Source organism: Malaclemys terrapin, chromosome 23, assembly GCF_027887155.1.
Source record: "Malaclemys terrapin pileata isolate rMalTer1 chromosome 23, rMalTer1.hap1, whole genome shotgun sequence".
NCBI classification, from domain to species: domain Eukaryota; kingdom Metazoa; phylum Chordata; order Testudines; family Emydidae; genus Malaclemys; species Malaclemys terrapin.
The window spans coordinates 6172149-6191423 of NC_071527.1; positions in this window are offsets into that span (position 1 = coordinate 6172149).

Sequence of the window (19275 nt, forward strand, 5' to 3'; positions counted from 1 at the left end):
AGTCTTGTTTTGCAGTTTATTCCTATGCAGAGTGTAAAATGCTGCCAAATCAGAAAATGGTGAGAACACCTTACACTTAGGTTTGGTCTACACAAAAAAGTTACGTCAGCACACCCCTGATGGACATAGATATACCAACAAAAACCCCAGTGTGGATACGGCTATGTTGATGGAAGAGGACTGCTTTCGAGTGGCCAACGGCATGTGGGGAGGTAGTGTAACCTGTGTCTACACTGTGGAGCTTGGTGTCACAGGCTCATAGGGTAGACATACCCTTACCTTGCACAGGTATAGAAAACTGCACCTGGTGAAAGGCTGGGGAGAATCAGGCCTGATGGGGCGGGTGTATGTTTGTTTGTTTTAATGCAAGCTTAAATTTTGCTGCACAATTCTGGGGCAGGTGCTGAACTTTCTGACAAACTCTGTGGTTGCGGAATTGCGTAATAGCCGTTTCCCATCACTCTCTCTTGGTTCTGCCCACACTCACAGTTAACGCACAAAGTTTGACTCACTGCAGCTGCAGTGGCAACAATAACCTAGATTGAAAGGATGCTTTCCTGCCTTTGCGGTGGCTCTTGAGGTTAATATCGGTAATTTCAATAAACCAGGGACAGGAAACGGGCCTTTTTCAATTCTGCTTCTAGTCGCCCATAAAAAGTTGTGAGCGGGGAATTCAGTTTACGTCACAGATGTTGTAAAGAAAACCAGAGAAAAATGGTGAATACGTGGGCAGACTAAGAAATGAGGAATTGAATACTGGTCTAAGCACAATTTTCATACCGCTATAACTATTTTAAGGGATATGATGAGGTGGACGAGCCTTTCTTCAGGCAACTAACAGAAGTTACTAGATCCCAGACCCTGGTTCTCATGGGGGATTTCAATCACCCTGATATCTGCTGGGACAGCAATACAGCATAGGCGCCAACTTCTCCTGGCACCGGTGGGTGCTCCACCTGCCCCTGGCCCCGCTCCAACTCCACCTCTGCCCCACCTCCATTCCAACCCCTTCCCCAAAGTCAACTGCGCCCCCTCTCTGTCCCTATTGGACTGGGAGGAGAAGCGGGGACGCAGCGCACTCAAGGGTGGAGGCAGAGGCGGAGGTGAGATGAAATGGGGCGGGGAGCTTGGCTGCCGGTGGGTGCACCCACCAATTTTTCCCCGTAGGTGCTCCAGCCCCGGAGCACTCATTGAGTCGGCTCCTATACAATACAGTGTGCACAGACAATCTAGGAAGTTTTTGGAAAGTGTAGGGGACAATTTCCTGGTGCAAGTGCTGGAGGAACCAACTGGGGCAGAGCTCTTCTTGACCTGCTGCTCACAAACAGAGAAGAATTAGCAGGGGAAGCAAAAGTGGATGGGAACCCCTGGGAGGCAGTGACCATGAGATGGTCGAGTTCAGGATCCTGACAAAAGGAAGAAAGGAGAGCAGCAGAATACGGACTCTGGACTTCAGAAAAGCAGACTTAGGGCTGGTCTACACTGGGGGGTATCGATCCAAGATACGCAACTTCAGCTACGCAAATAGCGTAGCTGAAGTCGAAGTATCTTGGATCGAATTACCTGGGGTCCACACGGCGCAGGATCGATGGCTGCGGCTCCCCCGTTGACTGCGCTACCGCCGCTCGCTCTGGTGGAGTTCCGGAGTCGACGGTGAGCGCATTCGGGGATCGATATATTGTGTCTTAACGAGACGTGATATATCGATCCCGGATAAATCGATTGCTACCCGCCGATAGGGCAGGTAGTGAAGACATACCCTTTGATTCCCTCCGGGAACTGATGGGCAGGATCCCCTGGAAGAATAACATGAGGGGGAAAGGAGTCCAGGAGAGCTGGCAGTATTTTAAAGAATCCTTATTGAGGTTGCAGGAACAAACCATCCCGATGTGTAGAAAGAATAGTAAATATGGCAGGCGACCAGCTTGGCTAAACAGTGAAATCCTTGCTGATCTTAAACGCAAAAAAGAAGCTTACAAGAAGTGGAAGCTTGGACAAATGACCAGGGAGGAGTATAAAAATATTACTCAGGCATGCAGGAGTGAAATCAGGAAGGCCAAATCACAATTGGAGTTGCAGCTAGCAAGGGATGTTAAGAGTAACAAGAAGGGTTTCTACAGATATGTTAGCAACAAGAAGGTCAGGGAAAGTGTGGGCCCCTTACTGAATGAGAGAGGCAACCTAGTGACAGAAGATGTGGAAAAAGCTAATGTACTCAATGCTTTTTTTGCCTCTGTCTTCATGAACAAGGTCAGGTCCCAGACTACTGCACTGGGCAGCACAGTATGGGGAGGAGGTGACCAGCCCTCTGTGGAGAAAGAAGTGGTTCAGGACTATTTAGAAAAGCTGGACAAGCACAAGTCCATGGGGTCAGATGCACTGCATCCGAGGGTGCTAAAGGAGTTGGCTGGTGTGATTGCAGAGCCATGGTGATTGGCGGAGGTCCCAGATGACTGGAAAAAGGCTAATGTAGTGCTCATCTTTTAAAAAGGGAAGAAGGAGGATCCGGGAAACTACAGGCCAGTCAGCCTCACCTCAGTCCCTGGAAAAATCATGGAGCAGGTCCTCAAAGAATCAATTCTGAAGCACTTCGAGCTTTTGATACGGTCTCCCACAGTATTCTTGCCTGCAAGTTAAAGTATGGGCTGGATGAATGGACTATAAGGTGGATAGAAAGCTGGCTAGATCATCGGGCTCAACAGGTAGTGATCAGTGGCTCCATGTCTAGTTGGCAGCCAGTATCAAGCGGAGTGCCCCAAGGGTCGGTCCTCAGGCCGGTTTTGTTCAATATCTTCATTAATGATCTGGAGGATGGTGTGGACTGCACCCTCAGCAAGTTTGCAGATGACACGAAACTGGGAGGAGTGGTAGAAACGCTGGAAGGTAGGGATAGGATACAGAGGGACCTAGACAAATTAGAGGATTGGGCAGAAAGAAATCTGATGAGGTTCAATAAGGACAAGTGCAGAGTCCTGCACTTAGGACGGAAGAATCCCATGCACTGCTACAGACTAGGGACTGAATGGCTAGGCAGCAGTTCTGCAGAAAAGGACCTAGGGGTTACAGTGGACGAGAAGCCGGATATGAGTCAACAGTGTGCCCTTGTTGCCAAGAAAGCTAACAGCATTTTGGGCTGTATAAGTAGGGGCATTGCCAGCAGATCGAGGGACGTGATCATTCCCCTCTATTCGGCATTGGTGAGGCCTCATCTGGAGTATTGTATCCCATCCCATCTCCTAGAACTGGAAGGACCTTGAAAGGTCATCGAGTCCAGCCCCCTGCCTTCACTAGCAGGACCAAGTACTGATTTTGCCCCAGATCCCTAAGTGGCCCCCTCAAGGATTGAACTCACAACCCTGGGTTTAGCAGGCCAATGCTCAAACCACTGAGCTATCCCTCCCCCCGCTGTTCAGTTTTGGGCCCCACACTACAAGAAGGATGTGGAAAAATTGGAAAGAGTCCAGCGGAAGGCAACAAAAATGATTAGGGGGCTGGAGCACATGATTTACGAAGAGAGGCTGAGGGAACTGGGATTATTTAGTCTGCAGAAGAGAAGAATGAGGGGGGATTTGATAGCTGCTTTTAACCACCTGAAAGAGGGTTCCAAAGGGGATGGATCTAGACTGTTCTCAGTGGTAGCAGATGACAGAACAAGGAGTAATGGTCTCAAGTTGTAGTGGGGGAGGTTTAGGTTGGATATTAGGAAAAACTTTTTCACTAGGTGAGTGGTGACACACTGGAATGGGTTCCGAAGGAAGGTGGTGGATTCTCCTTCCTTAGAAGTTTTTAAGGCCCGGCTTGACAAAGCCCTGGCTGGGATGATTTAGTTGGGGATTGGACCTGCTTTGAGCAGGGGGTTGGACTAGATGACCTCCTGAGGTCCCTTCCAACCCTGATATGATTCTATGATTTTTTTTACCCTTATTCCAGTGCAATCCCTAGTATGGAGGCAGTTCTGACAATCTAAAAATGCCTTATTCCTTTTCCTGCACCTTTGTAACTGCATCTACCCTAGGGGGGTTGTATTGTTTTAGCTACACCAGCATAGTTAAAGCAGTACAACTTTTGTGTGTAGACAAGGCCTAAGGGGGCAGATTTATAAAGGTAATTAGGAGCCTAAAGATGCAGATAAGCAAGTGAAAGTCAATGTGAGTTAGGTGCTGAATTCACTTAGGCAGTTTGGTAAATCCCACTATGTGCCAATCTGCATCTTTGGGCACCTAAATAAATACCTTTATAAATCTGGACCAAGGTGATTTTTTATTACTCTAAGTTTAGCAGAGATGGGATGCTACAGAGGCGGTATAGCCTAATGGTTAAGGCACCAGATGGGGACTCAGGAGACTGGTTCTGTTCTCAGCTCTGTCACTGGCTTTTTGGTGACAATGCGCAAGTCTCTTCCCACTTTGTGGCTCAGTTTCCCCATCTGTAAAAAATGGGGATAATGATAGTGATGTCCATTGAAGATCTACTGAATCCATATAATCATAGGACTGGAAGGGACCTCGAGAAGTCATCTAGTCCAATCCCCTGCACTCATGGCAGGACTAAGTATTATCTAGACCATCTCTCATAGGTGTTTGTCTAACCTGCTCTTAAAGACCTCCAGTGACTGAGATTCCATATCATCCCTAGGCAATTTATTCCCGGGCTTAACCACCCTGACAGCAAGTTTTCCCTAATGTCCAATCTAAACCGCCCTTGCTGCAATTTAAGCCCATTGCTTCTTGTCCTATCCTCAGATGTTAAGAACAATTTTTCTCCCTCCTCCTTGTAACAACCTTTTATGTACTTGAAAACTGTTATCATGTCCCCTCTCAGTCTTATCTTTTCCAGACTAACCAACCCAATTTTTTCAATCTTCTCTCATAGGTCATGTTTTATAGACCTTTAATCAGTTTTGTTTCTCTTCTCCGGACTTTCTCCAATTTGTCCACATCTTTCCTGAAATGTGGCGCCTAGAACTGGACACAATACTCCAGTTGAGGTCTAATCAGCGTGGAGTAGAGCTGAAGAATTACTTCTCGTGTCTTGCTTAAAACACTCCTCCTAATACATCCCAAAATTATGTTTGCTTTTTTTGCAACAGTGTTACACTATCAGAGGGGTAGCCGTGTTAGTCTGGATCTGTAAAAAGCAACAGAGAGTCCTGTGGCACCTTTAAGACTAACAGATGTATTGGAGCATAAGCTTTCGTGGGTGAAAACCCACATCGTCAGACGCATGTAATGGAAATTTCCAGAGGCAGGTATAAATATGCAGGTGATGTTGTAGCTGATCTGGTTAGGTCCTGTGATGATGTTGCTGGTGTAGATATGTGGATTGAACTAACCTCGTTATCTCCAGACTGATTCTTGCCTGCATATTTATACCTGCCTCTGGAAATTTCCATTACATGCGTTGACGAAGTGGGTATTCACCCACGAAAGTTTATGCTCCAATACATCTGTTAGTCTTAAAGATGTCACAGAACCGTCTGTTGAGTGTTACACTGTTGACTCAAATTTAGCTTGTGGTCCACGATGACTCCCAGATCCCTTTCCGCAGTACTCCTTCCTAGGCAGTCATTACCCATTTTGTATGTGTGCAACTGATTGTTCCTTCCTAAGTGGAGTACTTTGCATTTGTCCTTATTAAATTTCATCCTATTTACTTCAGACCATTTCTCCAGTTTGTCCAGATCATTTTGAATTATAATCCTATCCTCCAGAGCACTTGCAACCCCTCCCAGCTTGGTATCATCTGCAAACTTTATAAGTGTACTCTCTATGCCATTATCTAAATCATTGATGAAGATATTTAACAGAACCGGACCCAGAACTGATCCCTGCGGGACCCCACTCCTTATGCCCTTCCAGCATGACTGTGAACCACTGATATCTACTCTCTGGGAACGGTTTTGCAACCAGTTAGGCACCCACCTATAGAAGCTCCATTTAGGTTGCATTTCCCTAATTTATTTACGAAAGTGATGTACAAGAAGTAGACGTTATTAGAGCTGAGCATCTCACATATATTATCCATAGGTAAGGCTACGATTTAGTCATGGGTATTTTTAGTAAAAGTCATGGACAGGTCACAAGCAATAAACAAAAATTCACAGCCTGTGACCTGTCTATGACTTATACTAAAAATACCTGTGATTAAATCTTGGGAGAGGGGCCCTGAGGGGGGGTGCCCAGGGCCAGCAGCACAAAATGCCAGGGGCCGCAGACCATGGGTGCTTCAGCCCACTGCCCGGACACCGCTGCTAGGGCCAGTGGCTGCTCCATGGCTGCTCCGGCTGGCCGGGGACCGCTTCCCAGGGCCGCGGACTGCGGCTGCTCCATCCGCCCCGGGACCACTGCCGGTGGCCGCCGGAGCAGTGGCTGGTGTGGCTGGCCCCAGAACCAACTGCTTGGGCGGCTCCAGGACTGGCCCACAACATTTTGGCACCGGAGGCGGGGAGCTCAAATGACGCCCCCATGCCCCCTCGCATGGGCCAACACTTTGAAATGTCTCCATTCTGCCTTCTTCCTGTTCTACTCCTCTCATGGTACTGCTCTGCTACCTACCCCAATAAAGGAGAACTAACGACTTAAAATGCCTTGTTCAAAAATGTTAAGTAACACTTAACTTTCAAACGCCTGAACAGCAAATGTAACTTTTCTTGTCTGCATAGTAAACACTGCAAACAGTCCTGTGGCACCTTATAGACTAACAGACGTATTGGAGCATGAGCTTTCATGGGTGAATACCCACTTCGTCAGATGCATGACGAAGTGGGTATTCACCCACGAAAGCTCATGCTCCAATACGTCTGTTAGTCTAAAATGTGCCACAGGACTCTTTGCTGCTTTTACAGATCCAGACTAACACGGCTACCCCTCTGATAGTAAACACTGGCATTTTTATCTGTTTGAATAATCAAAGTGGTGCTTTCCATGCCTTCTTGGTTGCAAAGATTTGAACTGCTTTCTGAAGGTCCACAGTCTGGGCCAGCTCATGCTCTATTGAGATGGTTGCAAGGCCGACCAGCCTCTCCTGTGTCATTGTGGAGCGTAGATGTGTTTTTATTAACTTCAGCTTGGAGAAGCTGCGTTCTCCACTGGCAACTGTCACAGGAAGTGTTAGAAGTATGCACAGAGCAACAAAAGCATTTGGAAAGAGGTTGGTCATATTATTTGTGCACATATATTCCAGAACAGCTTTTGGAGTTGGTCCTGCTGAAATGTACCTTGAAAGGGCTTTCAGTTCATCACCTAAATCACTCGTATCAATATCGCGCATGTCATCATGTGTCAACACTGTCTGTAGTGCCCTACATTGCTGGTGTAGCTCTTCTTCAGGTATAGTGAGGAGTTTGGGAATATCATACAACATCCCAAATATATTGCTGTGTTCCTTGAGCTGCATGAAACGTTCTTCAACTGACTGTATTGAACAATCTAGCACCTGGTTAAAGATTCAAATTTGAACTGCTGTTTGGGGTCTCTTTTGGGATTATCCCGTGCCTCGTAATCAAAATCTTCTTCTTCGGTGACTCTTGTATTCTTGAATGGGTGGGAAAATAGCTTCAGTGTGAAGTTCCTCTGCCAACTTCTGTGCACTCTTCAGAACGTTTTGAAATCCCTCATCTGACCGGTAAGACTGTAGGTATGACTTTGCTTTGTCCAGTTGTTCCATTGCTCCAGATATATCAAGGTCAACATCTGGGAGTCTCTTGCTTACAACATTTATTTCAAACAGTATGTCATGCCACAACACTAAGCCACACAGAAATTTGAAGTTATGTATGTTTCTGGTGATTCCATTTCCCTCTGCCACTGTTCTCCCACAACAGTTCCTGTCCTAGCATTATCCTCCATAATGGCAACTATGGCATCATCTATCTTCCCAATCTGGTGTTTGATAGGCTTTATCGCCTCCACTTGACTTTCCCATCATGTGGCACTCAGTGGTTTAAGTGTCAGAGAGGATGTTCCCAGATGTTGCTTCAAAATTTGCCATCAATGAGTTGATGCAGAGAAAAAATACACAGATGCTTTGAATTACATTAAAAAATTCAGCAGCCTCACTAGAAGCTGATGCTGCATCACTGACCACCAAGCTCAATGAATGAGAACTGCATGGGACAAAAAAAGCTCAAGGGTTTAACTCTCGGATCCGTGTCTGGACTCCTCTGTTCTTTCCTCTCATGTTGGCACCATTATCGTAGCCCTGACCTCTCATGTCAGCTATCGCAATTCCCGTATCTTCCAGCTTTTTGAGAAGCACATTTGTCATACCAGCTCCTGTAGTATCATTAATGTCAATACATTCTAGAACAGGCCTGCACAACATGCGGCCCGCGGGGGCTCACTGTGCGGCCCGCGAGCAAGTGGCGGGGGGAGCTGCCGGCTTCACCCCCTGCCCGGGGGCTGAGCTGACCTCACAGCCCCGCCCGCGCGTACCGCGCTCCGGCCGCTGAGAAGCGCGGCTGCCAGATTTGCCCCCTGCCGGGGCGGGGGGGGGCAACCTCACAGCCCCGCATGCGCGTGCCGCGCTCCAACCGCCTGAATGGCCAGAAGCGCGCACACGCGTGCATGTGTCTCCATCTCCCGCTCCCCCCGCCTGGCGTACAGCAGGTGCATCACTTCCGGGGCCTGCTGAGGCAGGAAGCGCTGGGCACGAGGCAGAGCCGGTAAGTGCGAGCAAGGAGAGGGGCGCCCAGCCTGGGCTCGAGCCGCAGCTGGGGGGGACTGGGCTGAGACCCCCCACACCCCTTCTTCGGTTGGGGGGTGGGGTGGCTACTGCGCTGGTTGCTCCCAGGGCGGCCTCCGTAGTGATGAGGTGGGGTTTGAACTGTCTGTGGGCAGCCGGAAAAACCCGGGGGGGGGGAGGAGGGAGACAGAGAGAGAGAGAGTGTGTGTGTGTGTGCGCGCGCGCAGGGTTGGCTTTAGGCCGATTCAACTGAGTTCCCTGAATCGGGCCCCACGCCCAAGCCCCGGTACAGTGTACCGGGGTGGCCCGACTTCCCCAGGGGGCTATTTAAAGGGCCTGGGGCTCCAGCTGCTTCTACTGCACCCCCTGCCCACACCACCCCGCACCTCCTGCCCTGCCCGCAGCCAGCCCCTGTCTCCAGCCAGCCCCACACCCCCTGCCTGCAGCCAACCCCTGCTCCACCCCCTGCCCTGCTTCCAGCCCCGCACCTCCTGCCCTGCCCACAGCAAGCCCCTGTCTCCAGCCAGCCCCACACCCCCTGCCTGCAGCCAGCCCCTGCTCCACCCCCTGCCCTGCTTCCAGCCCCGCACCCCCTGCTCTGCCCGCACCAGCCTGTCTCCAGCCAGCCCCGCACCCCTGCCCTGCCCGCAGCCAGCCCCTGCCGCACCCCCTGCCCTGTCTCCAGCCAACCCCTGCCGCACCCCCCTGCAGCCCTGCCCGAAGCCAGGCAGCCCCACACACACCCCTGCCCGCCCCAGCCCCGCATCCCCTGCCCTGTCTCCAGCAAACCCCTGCCGTACCCCCCTGCCTGAAGCCAGCCAGTCCTGCACTCCTCTGTCTCCAGCCCAGCCAACCCCTGCCGAACCCCCCTGCGGCCCTGCCTGAAGCCAGCCAGCCCGCCCCATACCCCCCTGTCTCCAGCCAGCCCCGCACTCCTTGCCCTGCCTGCAGCCAGACCCTACCTCCAGTCAGCCTGCCCTGCCTCCAGCCAGCCCCATGTCCACTGGTGCCCTGCAGTTCCCAGGGCAGGAACCCTGCACACCTGCTTCAATGAGGGGGGCAGGGAGCAGCTGGGACCCACACATGTGCACACCACTAGGGTGACCAGACAGCAAGTGTGAAAAACCAGAACAGGGGTGGGGGATAATAGGAGCCTATATAAGAAAAAGACCCAAAAATTGGGACTGTCCCTATAAAATCGGGACATCTGGTCACCCTAGGACACCCCCAGGGAGTGGCGGGGCCCCACACATGTGAAATGGAGCTCATTAATAACCGATCAACAGCATATATAACACAATGTACATAATATATAATTTTATTATTTATATAGTTATGGAAAGTAAATAATACATGGAAGAAAGGAAAGGCTTTTTTTTACATGTTTTTTTTTTCTTCTAGTCATCCCTGCTGGGGCCCTGCCAAAAATGTTTGAATTGGGCCCCACACTTCCTAAAGCCGGCCCTGTGTGTGTGTGTGTGTGTGTGTGTGTGTGTTTTGCACCTGCCCTGCCCTGACTGCTGCCCCCTTCCCTGGTCCAGGGACCTTATCCCTCCCCAGCCCCTATCACACTGCCCCCACCCCCAGGGCTCCCTGCGGCCCGTGTTTGTGTGTGGGACAGTCACATCCAATCCCTTCACACTGCTCCCCTTTCCCCTCCCCGGCTTAGTTCATACTCCCAGAAAATCCCTTCAAACTGTCCCCCTTTTCCCCTCCCCTTATTTCATGGGGGGGATGACGAACCGAGCGGGCGGGTGGGCAGATAGTGGCGGCGAGGTTTTATACTTGGGGGGAGGTGAGGAGGCGAGCGGCGAGTCGGTGGCTGGAAAGAAAATACCATTTTCAGTATTTTAAATTTTGGTACTGCTGTGTGCGTAATATAGTGACCCCTGGGGGTCAAAGAGGGGTGTAATGGTGGGGCCGAGCAGGGAGGGGGCGGGTCCTATTTTACTGCTGTGATCTGGTTACCCTATGCGCGCCAGTTTCTTTCCCCCTTTACAGGCTTCCACACAGTCAGTGCCTTGCTAGTGTGCCACGCGCCGTGAGATATCTCTTCTCTCTGAGCGTTTCCCTTGTGTGTGAATTTATTCAACAAAATCTTGAGCTTCATAATAGCTACCATGAGTGAAAAGAAAAATAGAAAAATAGAATCAGAGGACAGAGTTTTCAACACTGAATGGACAAATAAATACTTATGTACTGTTTCCAAAGCCAAAATACTGTGCCTTGTGTGTCGCGAAACGTTAGCCGTTCACTTGGAGGTCTTCTTTTCTCAAGACTAAACAAGCCCAGTTGTTGTTTTTTTAACCTCTCCTCACAGGCAGAGCCGTCCCTTGGGTAGGGCAAACCAGGGCGACCGCTCCGGGCCCCGTGCTTTGGGGGGCCCCGCGCTTCGACATCATGGTGTCAGATGCAATACTTCGCATGCACCCATCAGAGTGTGCGTGTGTGTTGCTTGAAGGGTTCAGGGATCCCGGGGGCCAATCAGGGCTGGGGAATCCCAGGGGACCGTGGCGATCTGTGGGGGGATCCTGGAGGTGGTTCGCCCCACAGCGTTGGAGGCGGCGGTGATTGTTGTGGCCGGTTGACCCAGAGACGGGGGGACGGCAGTGGCAGCAGGATCAGAGGCAGGAGGCATTGGCGGGGGGGGTGAACAAAAGTCTAACCAGTGTCGGTTATGTTAGTTCCCCGAATGAAATAAGCAGTATAGGCAAACCAATGTTTTTGCCATTATAACTGCATCTATGTTAGGGCTTTTGTTGACACTGCTATATCAGGGGTATGATTCAGCAATCCTCTTAAGTGCAGACCCCACGTGAGTCTATTTAGACTGTAAGCTCTATGACGCACGGACTATCTCTCGCTATGTGTTTGTACAGCGCTTAGCGCAACGGGGCACCCATCTTAATTGGTGCTCCCACGATACAAATAAGTTTCCTGCTGCGTTCCGCATGTCATGTACGTTGCAATTGCCCAGAAATTCACTAGATGGCACATTCGTTTGAGCAAAATGCTGCTTCTATGGAAAAGCAGATCGAGCTGCAGGGCCGGTGCAAGGATGTTTTGCGCCCTAGGCGAAACTTCCACCTTGCGCCCTCCCCCCTCCCCGAGCCCTGTGGGAGCTCCCCCTCCCCGCCGCCCGGGGAGCCGTGTGGCAGCTCCCCACCCCAGCTCACCTCTGCTCCGCCCCCACCCTGAGCCCTGCAGCAGCTCCCCCACAACCCCTCCACCCTGAGGCACCCCCCCACGGCAGCTCTCCACTCCCTTGTGGCAGCTCCCCCACCCCGCCCAGGGAGCCATGCGGCAGCTCCCCACCCCAGCTCACCTCTGTTCCGCCCCCACCCTGAGCCCTGCAGCAGCTCCCCACCCCCCCTCCGCCCTGAGGCACCCCCCCACGGCAGCTCCCCCACCCCGCCCGGGGAGCCATGTGGCAGCTCCCCACCCCAGCTCACCTCTGTTCCGCCCCCACCCTGAGCCCTGCAGCAGCTCCCCACCCCCCCTCCGCCCTGAGCCCTGCAGCAGCTCCCCACCCCAGCTCATCTCTGCTCCGCCTCCTCCCTGAGCACAGCGTTGCTGCTCCACTTCTCCCACCTCCCAGGCTGGCGGCGCCAATCAGTTGTTTGGCGCCGCAAGCCTGGGAGGGAGAGAGGCAGAGCAGGGCGGCGTGCTCAGGGGAGGAGGTGGAGCAGAGGTGAGCTGGGGTGGGGAGTTCCCTTGCGTGCCCCCCCCCACTTGCTGCAAGTGGCCCTCCCCGTGCCCCCCTGCCCCAGCTCCCTCCGCCTAAATGTCGACGACGACAGGGGCGGCCGCAGTCACCTCTGAAGAAAATGCTGCCCCACAAATGCTAGCGCCCTAGGCAACCGCCTAGGTCGCCTAATAGGTTGCACTGGCCCTGTCCAGCTGCTAACCAAGTGGCACGCACACTAGGAGCAAAGTTTAAAGCCATCAGGTTCGTAGTCGTCCCAGATCATACCCTATCTATGATGCTACATAATGGGAGCCAGAGAAGTATCTGAGCGCCTCAGTCTTTATTATCTGTATCATCATGACGCCCCTGGGAGATAGGGCATGCTCATGTTCATATCGGGAACCGAGGGACAGAGAGACTTGCCCAAGGTCACACAGGGAACTGTGTTGAGTGTCCGGAGTCCCAGGTTAGCATTCTAACCACTGCCTAGAGCTTTCTCCATAACTGGTTCTATATGAAAAGTTTGGCTAATCTGGGGTTACAGAAAAGACCTGGCCCCTGAGTTCTAATCCATCCAGCCAGAGTCTCAGATTAACTGGGCTAGATGTTACCAAATTAGTCAATTCAATTATGTATATTATCTCTATAACTGCACAGATCCACCATTTCACCAGAAGAGACCATTTTGACCATCTAGTCTGACCTCCTGTAGAATACAGACCAAAAACCGTACCCAATATTATATTATTAATAATAGTATTACTATAGTGCTTAGGAGTCTCATCATGCTATCGTGCTAGGGGCTGTACAAACTAGGGTTGCCAACTTTCTACTTGCACAAAACTGAAACCCTTGCCCCACCCCCCTACCCCGCCCCTTCGCCGAGGCCCTCCCCCCCACGCACTCCATTCCCCCTCCCTCTGTTGCTTGCTGTCCCCGCCCTCACTCACTCATTTTCACCGGGGTGGCTCAGGGGGTTGGGGTGCAGGAGGGGGCTCCAGGCTGGGGCAGGAGGTTAGGGTGTGTGTGGGGGGGGTGAGGGCTCCATCTAGGGGTGTGGGATCTGGTGTGGGACCAGGGATGAGGAATTTGGGGTGCAGGAGAGGGCTCAGGGCTGGGGCTGAGGGGTTTGGAGTGTGGAAGGGGGCTCTGGGCTGGGGCAGGGGGTTGGTCAATGGGGGAGGGGGAGGGCTCTGACTGGGGGGGAGGGCTCTGGGGTAGGGCTGGGGATGAGGGGTGTAGGAGCGGGCTTCAGACTGGGGCCAAGGAGTTTGGCGTGTGGGAGGGGGATCAGGGCTGGGGCAAGAGGTTGGGGTGTAGGAGGGGATGAGAGCTCCGGTTGGGGGTGAGGGCTCTGGGGGGCCCCAGGGATGAGGGGTTTGGGGTGTAGGAGGGGGCTCCAGGCTGGGGCAGGAGGTTAGGGTGTGGGGGGTGAGGGCGCCGGCTGGGGGTGTGGGATCTGGTGTGGGGCCAGGGATGAGGAATTTGGGGTGCAGGAGAGGCTTCAGGCTGGGGCCAAGGAGTTTGGCGTGTGGAGGGGGATCAGGGCTGGGGCAAGAGGTTGGGGTGTGGGAGGGGATGAGGGCTCCAGTTGGGGGTGAGGGCTCAGGGGTGGCGTGGGGGATGAGAGGTTTGGGGTGCAGGAGGGTGCTTTGGGCTGGGATCAAGGGGGTTGGAGGGCAGGAGGGGGATCAAGACTAGGGAAAGGGGTTGGGTGTGAGGGAGGGTGTCAGAGGTGCAGGCACCAGGCAGTGCTTACCTCAAGCAGTTTCTGGAGGCAGCCGCATGTCCCCCTTCTGGCTCCTACGCGAAGGCGTGGCCAGGCGGCTCTGTGCGCTGCCCCATCCACAAGCGCCACCCCCGCAGCTCCCATTGGCCTCAGTTCCCAGCCAATGGGAGCTGCAGAATCGGTGCTTGGGTTGGGGGCCGTGTGTGGAGCCCCCTAGCTGCCCCTATGCGTAGGAGCCGGAGCAGGGACATGCTGCTGCTTCCAGGAGTGGCACAGAGCCGTGGCAGGCAGGGATCCTGCCTTAGCACCACTGCACTACCGACCGGACTTTTAACGGCCCGGTCAGCGGTGCTAACCAGAGCCGCCAGGGTCACCAGGCATTCCGGTTGAAAGCCGGACACCTGGCAACCCTAATACAAACACAGAACTGCCCCAAGAACTTTATAATAACTTCTGCATCGAACCCATATTTTCCGTATGAGCATATGCAATAGAAGGACATCCAGTGTTCCTTTAAAGACTTGAAGTGCTAGAGAATCCACATCCCTCGGTACTGTGTACCAGTGGTTAATTACCCCCATTGTTAAATACTGGACCTCATTTCTAGTCTGATTTTGTCTAGTTTCAGCATCCAACCATTGGATCTCATTATGCCTTCGTCTGCTAGATTAAAGAGCCAGTTGGTATCAGAAATCTCTTGCCTATGGAGGTACTTGTCTTGGATAAAGTAAATAGATCAAGCTCCTTAAGACTCTGACTATAAGGCATGTTTTCCAGACTTTATATGGTCACCAGAACTGGATGCAGTGTCCAGTAGTGGTCTCAAATATCTAATCTAGCTATCTATTGTGATAGACCCAGGCCAGTTGGGTACAGCAGAAGGCAGATATACTGGCCACTGGATTAACAGTTTTCTGTCCCCTGACTGACCAGAGCAGGGGCTGCTCCAGGCTAATGAGAACACCTGACTCCAATTAACCTGCAAAGAGTCAGGTGAGGCCATTAAGCTAATGTGACCACCTGACTCTAATTAAGGCCTCGCTGATACTATAAAAAGGGCTCACTCCAGTCAGGCAGAGGAGAGGAAGTGTGGCTGAAGGGTTGGTTAATGAAGATACTCTCAAGTTATTGATAAGGGAGCTCTAAGGTAAGGGAGAAGCAGGGGAGCTGTGGGGAAGTGGCCCAGGGAAATGTAGCAACTCTGGCAGTGAAAGGTTGTCTGCCAATAGCTGCTACCATTAGGGTTCCTGAGCCAGAACCTGGAGTAGAGGGCGGGCCTGGGTTCCCCCCAACCCACCACTACAGGAACACCTCCTGGGAGGGGAAGTCAGGCCCGTCAGAACAGCTAAACTGTTCTAAAACAAGCCCCTAGGGACAACAGAGACTGAGAGTTCTCTCACCAACCTCCTTGCTGGCCTATGATGAAAAGGACACAGTAGACTCTAACTCTGGCCCTAGAGAGAGAAGGGCTACGTGGAGGGTCACAGTGAGCCACTGAGGCTAGCATATACCGCCTAGAAGCACAGGACCCATGGGGGCAAGGTCAGAGCTCTGCCACACTATCTATCTAAGGAGTTCATAAAACAATCACATGTGCATATGTCTGGAAACTAGTTTTGTATTAGAGCAAAATGTGTGTTAATTGCTATGTTGCACAACCTGCTGCAACTGATTTTGTTGCTACTTTTACATACCTAGAAAGACAGGTTGGCATTTTCAGTAGACTCTAAGGGACTTTTAGGCTTTCCGTAAGCTTTGGGTGACTAACTCCCTTAGGCTCACTGAAAATGGTTACGGGCATAAGGTGTGTAGTTTCCAGAAGATCATTTTCTCTGCAGGGAAAGGCTCAGAAGGACTCAAATGAAAAGCACACTTCATTTAGCAAGAAGTGGGTGTTTTCATAAAATACAGTATAAATGGATTATTAATGAGCTAATGATTGTTTTTGTTATTACAGCAGAGACAGCATCTGTCTTTATCTTGCAAAGAAAGAACAGTTGCAGAAGAAAACTCAAAAGAAATAGTAGAATAAACGGAGGGGAGGGGTGGACCCAGCAGAGGTGCTGGATTTAGGAATTCACTCCCTGCTGGTTATGGGAGACTGTTGGGGTAATAAATAAACCCAGATTTTCCTCTCTGAAGTCTGATAAATTCCAGGGAACTGGGTTAAGATTAAAAATCATGCTTCAATTCCAGAGGTCAGTATGATCCTAATCCGGTCTGGAATGACCGGCCAAGTTACATGCACACAGTGATCCAGATGGGGTTACAAATGCATTGCACAACCCAAGTATTGACAGGCTATAGCTTCCCTGCTGTTGTCAAGGGTATGCCCAGCTGACCCACTACCTATCACAGAACCTACCACCACATTACTCCCTTCCAGACTGTGATCTCTAGGCCATTGGACGGTGGCTGGCCCCAGGAGCGCCGCCAGCTTTTCTGCCGCCCTAACGGCAGTAGGTCCCGCCGCCGAAATACCACCGTGGTCGCCACCCCCCAAATTGTAGCGCCCTAGGCAACTGCCTAGGTCGCCTAATGGGTTGTGCTGGCCCTACACACAGTATACCTGATAGGGGGCTAAGTGCCTTATGTACTAGCAGAATCTACCTCTTCCAAGCAACATTGTCTCTCCTTGTGGGACAGTGCCCAGCACTAGACCAGGTGGAGTCCAGCAAGTGCCCCGTGCAGTCTGGGGGGGGATCACCTATGTTTTATACACAGCAGCCACCATTGCAATCTCTACAGCGGCTGTTTGCAAGTCATTAGTGTAACTGTGGCAAGCTTAGTAGCTGTCATGTTTAATTAGGCCAAAGGTAACACTGTCAAAGTTTTAAAAGCAACTACCTGAGATACAGCCTAGTATCACATCATTAACCTTTTATTTTACTGCGGCTGGTTTCTGTGATTTAAAACCCGGTCCTTTTCCGGATCAGTTGACAAGTGACTGCTGTAGCGGTGGGGCCCGGCGCTGGAACGGCTTACTGGCGCTTTTGCCTGATGGAGGATGCCATTTTGTTCTCAAAACAGCATCTGCCACACACTGTGAGCAAGGTCATGCTGGCAGGGGTGTCCCCATGCTGGCGGGGGCAGGGTGGTAATTGCCCATTCAGGACTATCCATCCATCCCCACTTAGCCAATCTCCCCCAGCCCTTTAATAACTAAGTCTCCTTGAGTTGCTGTTCTCGTCTCCTAGTTAGATCCAAGTGCCTTGTGCTGACCTCCGTAACCCAGCTGTATCTGTAGAAACCCTGCCTTACTTCTCTAAGTGCATGTTCTTTATTATTTCCCTGGTGATAGCAGCCAACTTGTGCTACCATAGGAAAGACAGGTCCTGCACTTAGGACGAAAGAATCCCCTGCCCTGCTACAGACTAGGGAGTGAGTGGCTAGGCAGCAGTTCTGCAGAAAAGGACCTAGGGGTTACAGTGGACAAGAAGCTGGATATGAGTCAACAGTGTGCCCTTGTTACCAAGAAGGCTAACGGCATTTTGGGCTGTATAAGTAGGGGCATTGCCAGCAGATCGAGGGACATGATCATTCCCCTCTATTCGGCATTGGTGAGGCCTCGTCTGGAGTACTGTGTCCAGTTTTGGGCCCCACACTACAAGAAGGATGTGGAAAAATTGGGAAGAGTCCAGTGGAAGGCAACAAAAATGATTAGGGGGCTGGAGCACATGACTTATGAGGAGACGCTGAGGGAACTGGGATTGTTTAGTCAGCAGAAGAGAAAAATGAGGGGGGATTTGATAGCTGCTTTCAACTACCTGAAAGGGGTTCCAAAGAGGAGGGATCTAGACTGTTCTCAGTGGTAGCAGATGACAGAACAAGGAGTAATGGTCTCATGTTGCAGTGCGGGAGGTTTAGGTTGGATATTAGGAAAAACTTTTTCACTAGGAGGGTGGTGAAGCACTGGAATGGGTTACCTAGGGAGGTGGTGGAATCTCCATCCTTAGAGGTTTTTAAGGTCAGGCTTGACAAAGCCCTGGCTGGGATGATTTAGTTGGGGATTGGCCCTGCTTTGAGCAGGGGGTTGGACTAGATGACCTCCTGAGGTCCCTTCCAACCCTGATATTCTATGATTCTAATTTTAAAATTATAATTTGTATGGCTGCAATCCACGGCCCCTCAGTGTGGCGTCTGTCTGCCTTTAGTACTGGTTGGGCCACCGGTGCAGATTGATTAGGCTGCTACAACTTTGACTAGGACTCAGGCCGTAGAGGCTCATGCTGTGAGATCCAGTGGTTGCAGGTTCAAACCCTGCTACTGTTGCTCCACCCACGAGTACAGCACTACATAAGAGACAGTCCCTGCCCCTGCCGAGTTTACAATCTAACGAGGCATGAGAGAATGGAAGTGTTGTTATCCCCATATTACAGTCTGGGAACTTGGCCGTGGAGAGATCAAGCCTCTGCACTCCTATCAATCTAAATAAATATCAGTCAATCTGATGTGGATAGAAGGTAGAGTTGTTATGCCATTGTGTATCCTAAAATTCTATCTTTTGCCCAGCTGGTTAAGGGATCCTTTTTTGTGTGTCCCCAGATAAATGGGGGATTGACATATACTTCTAAATAGAACCCAGTTTCCCGGTGCTGTTGCTGTAGGCACCATTACCGGAGTGGTGTGGGCAGAGAGCAGATGAGATTGGTGTAGCAAAAGAGATACCTGCCCAGGGAGAAGACCAGGAAGAATTGTAAAGAAACAATCTCTGGCAGGAGACAGAGAGACTGAGAGTCTCAGTTGGCATAAATGAGCATAGCTCAATGTATTCAATGATTGATTTACGCCAGCTGAGAATCTGGGAACCCCATTCTGCGTCACAGCCACATTGCAACCAGACACTGCATGCCAAATTCAGACACTAGGGTCACAGCAGAACACAACTTCCGTGTTGCGCCCTCTTGTGATTTGAGCCCGTCGGGCCCACCCACCAGCCTCTATGCTGTCAGCAGCAGGCCACCCCCTTCCCACACAGGCCTCAGGGCATCAGTAGTGGCTGTTCTCAGCCCTCTCCCCATCGCCAGTCTCAGAGCAATTGTGGCAGCACCCCCAGGTGTTTTCATTAAAGTCCCAGCTCCTGGAGTCATATGATCAGGTGAGAATCTCAGCTTTCATTTAGTATATAAAAATTACATTTCTGGCCTTCGTGGTTGCAGAGAAAATCTGGAAGACA